Raw genomic sequence first — 6,646 nt, forward strand, 5'->3', positions numbered from 1 at the left:
GGGACCCATATGGGTCCCATATCAAGCCCTGTTCAAAAACCCATATGGGTCCTAAATCGAGCCCAGTTCCAAAACCCATGTGGGGCCCATATGGGTCCCACATTCAGCCCATATAGGTTGCCCATATGGGACCCACATGGAGCCCTGTTGCAAAACCCATGTGGGGCCCAGATGGGTAGCCCATATGGGACCCATATGGTAACCCATGTGGGACCCATATGGGTCCCATAAGTTTTGCTGGCTGGGATGTTATGATGCTTTAACCTTAAAACAAGCAAGGGGGCCATAGCGAACTATGTCAGCGTGTAGCCGAGACCTAGTCCTAGGTGATAGTACATATGAATTACCTAGGATTTAAGGCAGGCTATGCGAGATAGGGACAAGGAAAAGGGTCCCAATCCCTATTTGCCTCATATTCATTACATGTTATGGTGCAGAAACCTTAAAACCAGCAAGGGGGCCACAGCAACCTATATCAGCGTGTGGTATAGACCTTATCCTAGGTGAAAGTACATATGAACTACCTAGGATTTTAGGCAGGGTATGCGAGATAAGGACATGATAAAGGCTCCCAATGCCTATTTTTACCTCATATTCATTAAATGTTATGGTGCAAAAACCTTCAAACGAGCAAGGAGACCATACCGACCTATGTCAGCGTGTATCTTAAACCTAGTCCTAGGTGATAGTACATATGAATATTTAAGATTTTAGGCAGACTATGCAAGATAGGGACATGGAAAATGCTCACAATGCCTATTTGTCTCATATTCATTGCATGCTATGGTGCGGAAACCTTAAAAGAGCATGGGGATCATATAGCCCTTTGTCATCATGTAGCCAAGACCTAGTCCTAGGTGATAGTACATATGAATAACCTAGGATTTTAGGTATGCTATGCGAGATGGGAACATGGAAAAGGCTCCCAATGTATATTTGATTCATATTCTATACATGTTTTGGTGCAGAAACCTTAAAACAAGCAAGGGGACAATAGCGACCTATGTCACCATGTAGCAGAGACCGAGTCCTAGATGATAGTACATATGAATAACGTAAGATTTTTGGCAGGCTATGCGTGATAGGGACATGGTCAATGCTCTCAATGCCAAATTCATTAAATGTTATTGTGCAAAAACCTCAAAACGAGCTAGGGGAGCAAAGCGACCTTTGTCAGCTTGTTGATTAGACCTTGTCCTAGGTGATAGTACATATGAATTACCTATAATTTTAAGCAGGCTATGTGATATAGGGACATGGAAAATGGCCCCTTATGCCTATTTGCCTCATATTCATTAAATGTTATGGTGAAAAAACCTTAAAACGAGCAAGTGGACCATAGCGCCCTGACAGTTCGTTGCGTAGACCTAGTCCTAGGTGATAGTATATATTAATTACCTAGGATTTTAGGCAGGTTATGCAAGATAGGGACATGGAAAAGGCTCCCATTTTCAATTTGCCTAATGTTCATTACATGTTATGGTGCAGAAACTTTAAAACGAGAAAGGAGACCATAGCGACCTATGTCACCGTTTAGCCAAGACCTGGCCATACTCGGTGTTGAAACACGAAAATATCCTATGCTATGCGGGATAGGGACATAAAATATGCCCATTATGCATATTAGTAATTTACCCGATATTCTTGCAGCGTTATTGTTTGTTATTGTGTGGAAACATTAAAACGTGCACTGCGACAATATGGACATATGTCACTGTTCAGCCGAGACCTTGCACCAAATGATGGCATATATTTGAATAACCTAGGATTTTAGGCAAGTTATGCAGGATAGGACATGGTAAGACTCCCAATACCGAATATCCAATATACAACTGTGATGGTGCGATAACCTTAAAACAAGCAAGCGAACCATTGCCACTGTATAGCCGAGACTAGTTTAAGTTTATGGCATATATGAATCACTTAGGATTGTAGGGTGATAATGCGGGATAGGGACATGAAATAAGCTTCCAACACCTACCTGACCCACATACTTACCGTTTATGTTGCGGAATCCTTACAACGAACAAGGGTACCATATCGACCTATATTACAGTGTAACTGAGACCTGGCCCTTGGTGAGGCCTTATGTGAATAACTTCGGATTTTCGAAAGACTTTTCGAGATAGGGACATACATTTGGTTCTTAATGCGTGTTTAATATGTGTATATAAATGTGCCTGTCATAGGCAATTAAATAAATAAATAGGTCCAGTTTTTATTTGTATTTAGAGTTACTACGGTGTTAACACCTAATTGTGTGATGGCCGTAAACGACAGTGCCCTTTAGTATTTACTTAAGGAATGAATTGCAGAGTTCGGACTCCACACACTTTGACCAGCCCAATTGCGTTCATACCCCGATAATGATATCAACCCCGCAATTAATTCCTTATATTTACACAAATAGTTCATTATTTCATTCAAGAATCGTTAAAAAAAATCTTCATTTCATTTAAGAAATCCTTTCAGTAATGCTTCCTTACACATTCTGTATGTGAATCACTTAGGATTTTAGGGTGATAATGCGGGATAGGGACATGAAATAAGCTTCCAACACCTACCTGACCCACATACTTACCCTTTATGTTGCGGAATCCTTACAATGACCAAGGGTACCATATCGACCTATATTACAGTGTAACTGAGACCTGGCCCTTGGTGAGGCCTTATGTGAATAACTTTTTCGAAAGGCTATTCGAGATAGGGACATACATTTGGTTCTTAATGCGTGTTTAATGTGTGTATATAAATGTGCCTGTCATAGGCAATTAAATAAATAAATAGGTCCAGCTTTTATTTGCATTTAGGGTTATTATGATGTCTACACCTTATTGTGTGATGGCCGTAAACAACAGTGCACTTTAGTATTTACTTAGGAATGAATTGCTAGGTTGATGTCATTATCGGGGTATGAACGCAATTGGGCTGGTCAAAGTGTGTGAAACCCTAAACTGTGGACTCTGCTGTATAATTAACATAAATACACTGTCATATCGATCATTGACATAACACCTTTGGGTGTGCACCGTCTTCCATGGAATCCAAAAGTATGTTGTTAAACTTATAAAGCCAAAAGGGGGTTGAGGCCTAGGGTAGCCCAATAAGATTTGCTATTGCAGTTAGGGGCGGTCCACGATTTGATATTTCCTAGGGATCACAACTTAGTCTTGATCCGTCTTCCCCTTGAAGCATAGAATATGCGGCATAAATAAATAAGGAGATTTGAGGGTTCTTACGCTATAATATCGCTATGTCTAAATTCAGTCTTGAACTGTGCACTTTGGTGTAATATTTGTTTATTTATATGGACATGAAACGTTAAATTTATGGCGTCACATTGGGAATGTGACGTCTTCCATGTTAGCCTAAAAAATGTGAACACCTAAACAAATGCGGGGCTAAAATAATTCTAAAACTGTGCATTTTGTAATACATACACATGACAGAGGCTTGGAACTATCCCGGAATACGGTGAAGATGTTTGCCGTTACATAATGTCGTATCCCGGAGAGCAATGCTGATTTGTGATAAATGCATATTTATATACTTGATGTATGCTTATTAATGACAGTCTTTGATAAATTACCGCTTTAAATGGCCACATTCAGGAAAGGATACTAACACATTCATAAGTTTACAAAATGTTACCATATTTTTAAATGTAATTTATTCAAGAAATATATTGTATATATGTAGCATACGTTTATAGACCTAAATATAAAGATAATGCGACTTATCTTTATCTAAAAGTAAACACATTGGATACTCAACAACATTGCTTAACGAAAAGCCCTCTTTTCCCCTGTAAGTAATCACTGTTTTCTCTCCTGCACCTCTTATATCATCCAAAATGTTACCCCTGTGTACCCCCGTTAATACGGATGCTCGGTAGCTCCCAAATTTCTATCTATAAGGCATTGAAGGTAAATTTCGCCAATATCTGTCTCTAAAAAATATAAAGCTATTGTTTTTGTTAAACAGGTACTATGTTACGACTGTTTCTTATATAGGGCCAATTTAAATTCGAAACTGTGCTAGAAACACCCTCAATTTCAAATCTGAAGCTAAGCTTTAAAGCTGCACTCTCACAGATTGAATGTTTTGAGAACTTTTTTATTTTTTGCCTTGAAACTAGATTTTTTTTTGCGTAAATATCTGCAAACCAATGATAAAAGACTGCTGACAAAAGGTCAGATCGCAGCTTTACATATTTCCGTCCCAAAATTGATGTTTTATGCATTTTTCTTAAACCGTTATAAAACATTAAATTTGGAATGGAAATATGAAAATCTGCGATCTGATTTTTTGTCAGCAGTCTTTAATCACTGGTTAGCAGATATTTACGCAATGTTTTCCAATTCCAAGACAAAAAAAAAAATAAAAAATAAAAAAAAAATTGGAAAAAACGGTAATTCTGTGAGAGTGCAGCTTTAAACCTTATGTTTGCAACCCGGTGTTAATCAATCTCCAACGCAGTGTTCTCCATTAACAAGCAGAATAGATCACTGCATATGCATGGAATGCAGTTATATATACTTCCTAAGTGCGTTTTCTTCCCTCTCGCTTTTGTAGTTTTGACCAAACTTTTGTTACAATACAATAAAATTCATTATTTACAAATGATTTACATTTCATTTACCAAAATAACGTTTTTTTTTCTATTGACACGGGATTTTCATGTTGTGTGCTCAAACACCTTAGCGATGTATGAAGGAATGTTCATGTGTTCGTTCAATACGCTCAGACCAGAGTTTTCCCAGATCAATGCCCTATGTGAGGTTGAAGTGATCACTCTGGCAATATTCATGGTAATTGAACATAAACTCGTGAATGCCTCGAACATGAGTCATCACAGTATATTGAGGCATAAGGCAATGCTCACGTGTTAATGTGCTCAAACCAGACTTTTCCGAATACAATGGTATATTTGAGGTTGAAGAGATTCCAAATGCCGACCACTCTAGCATAGTGGCAATAGCCACGATAATTTTAACCAAACATGTCAATGCCTAGAACATGAGCCATGAAAGCGTATTATTATTATCCATAGTTCACATTATAGGCCCTGAACCTAGTTTATCACTACACATTCTGTTAGGGACCCCTTAGTCGAATAATCGGGTCAGTCCGTCCCCAAAATGGCCTTTGCAGCAGCAAAATTCGATTTTCGAGCTCTATTATCGGCTATTCAGTACAACAGCTCCAGCGATATAAATTGTTCATTATGTAAGCCTCGTGGCCTAGTTCATCCCTTCAATTAACGTTATGTCCCCTATGTAAAATTTTCGGGTCAGTTTGTCCCTATCCCGCATAGCCTGCCTAAAATCCTAGGGTATTCACATGTGCCATCACCTAGGGCCAGGTCTCGGCTACACAGTGATATAGGCCCCTTTACCCCTTGCTCGTTTCTGCGAGAACGAGCCTTACATGTATGGTAGGGGTCAGTAGGGCTTATATTGCCCATATACGCACAATGTTGGGACGGGGCCAGACTAAAATCCTCGTAGTATTAACAGTTTCCCCGAATGTATCACACCGCCAGGTAACCCTTGGATACAGTGCCATTGGTACCCTTGCTCGTTTTTAAGGCATCCGCACCATAACAGTGTCTGAATATGGGCCAAATTGGCATGTGGGATCGAGTTCATGTCCCTATCCCGCATAGCCTGCCTAAAATCCTAGGGTATTCACATGTGCCATCACTTAGGGCCAGGTCTCGGCTACACAGTGACATAGGCCCCTATGGTCCCCTTGCTCGTTTCTGCGAGAACGAGCCTTACATGTTTCCTCGAGATTAATGCTCTTATTGTATTGATTTTGATGGTGATACGGTGCTAGCACCGCATCCCCGCGGTGATATGGTGATACGGTGCTAACTTCACGCACATCCCGTTTCGTGAGAAGCTAAGCTTCGAGGCTCGCAATTTAAAGCGAGCTGGCGTGATCGACAAAACATGGATTTCCGGGTGTCGAGTGCTTATTCTGTTGAAAAATGAGACCCGTGGACTTGTGATCAGCTCCATGGAACAGATTGAGTCTATCCGTGATGGACGTCCGCAGTCTGTCGCACCACCGGCCAGCCAACGTCATGACGTCACCGCGAGCTAGAGCTGCGGGAGATGAGTGCGTGAACTCTTATTACTGTCATCGCCGTGCTTTATTTACTTTTCACAGTCAATAATATTTATTGACCCACTTTGATTTGTTGTTAACCTAGTTCAATACTATATACTATCACTGTGCAGTACGCTTTCCATATTTGATCAATATTATCGATAATTCAACACCTTAAATAGATATATAGTGCTATTTATAGCCCACTGTATTTGTTCTTCCCTAGAACTGCATGAGCGATGTTCTGTCCGCGCCTGACGTAAATCCCTTCAGTATTGTTAATATCCTTATAACGATATTGTAATCACTTATAAGGAGTCGTAAGAATTGTCGCTCTGTTTCCTTCATAAATCGGGATTATATCCCATACATCATATTTCGGCTTATTCATTCTTCATGTCTGTTCTTTTTTTAATTACCATTAATATTTATATATTTATATTTGATCAATTATTTTCGTCGGGGATTTGAAAAAAGGCATTTGTAAATGTTCCATATATTAGCAATATATCAGTATTTCTTAAATTTA

The sequence above is a fragment of the Mya arenaria genome, chromosome 15, assembly GCF_026914265.1.
Source record: "Mya arenaria isolate MELC-2E11 chromosome 15, ASM2691426v1".
Classification (NCBI taxonomy): domain Eukaryota; kingdom Metazoa; phylum Mollusca; class Bivalvia; order Myida; family Myidae; genus Mya; species Mya arenaria.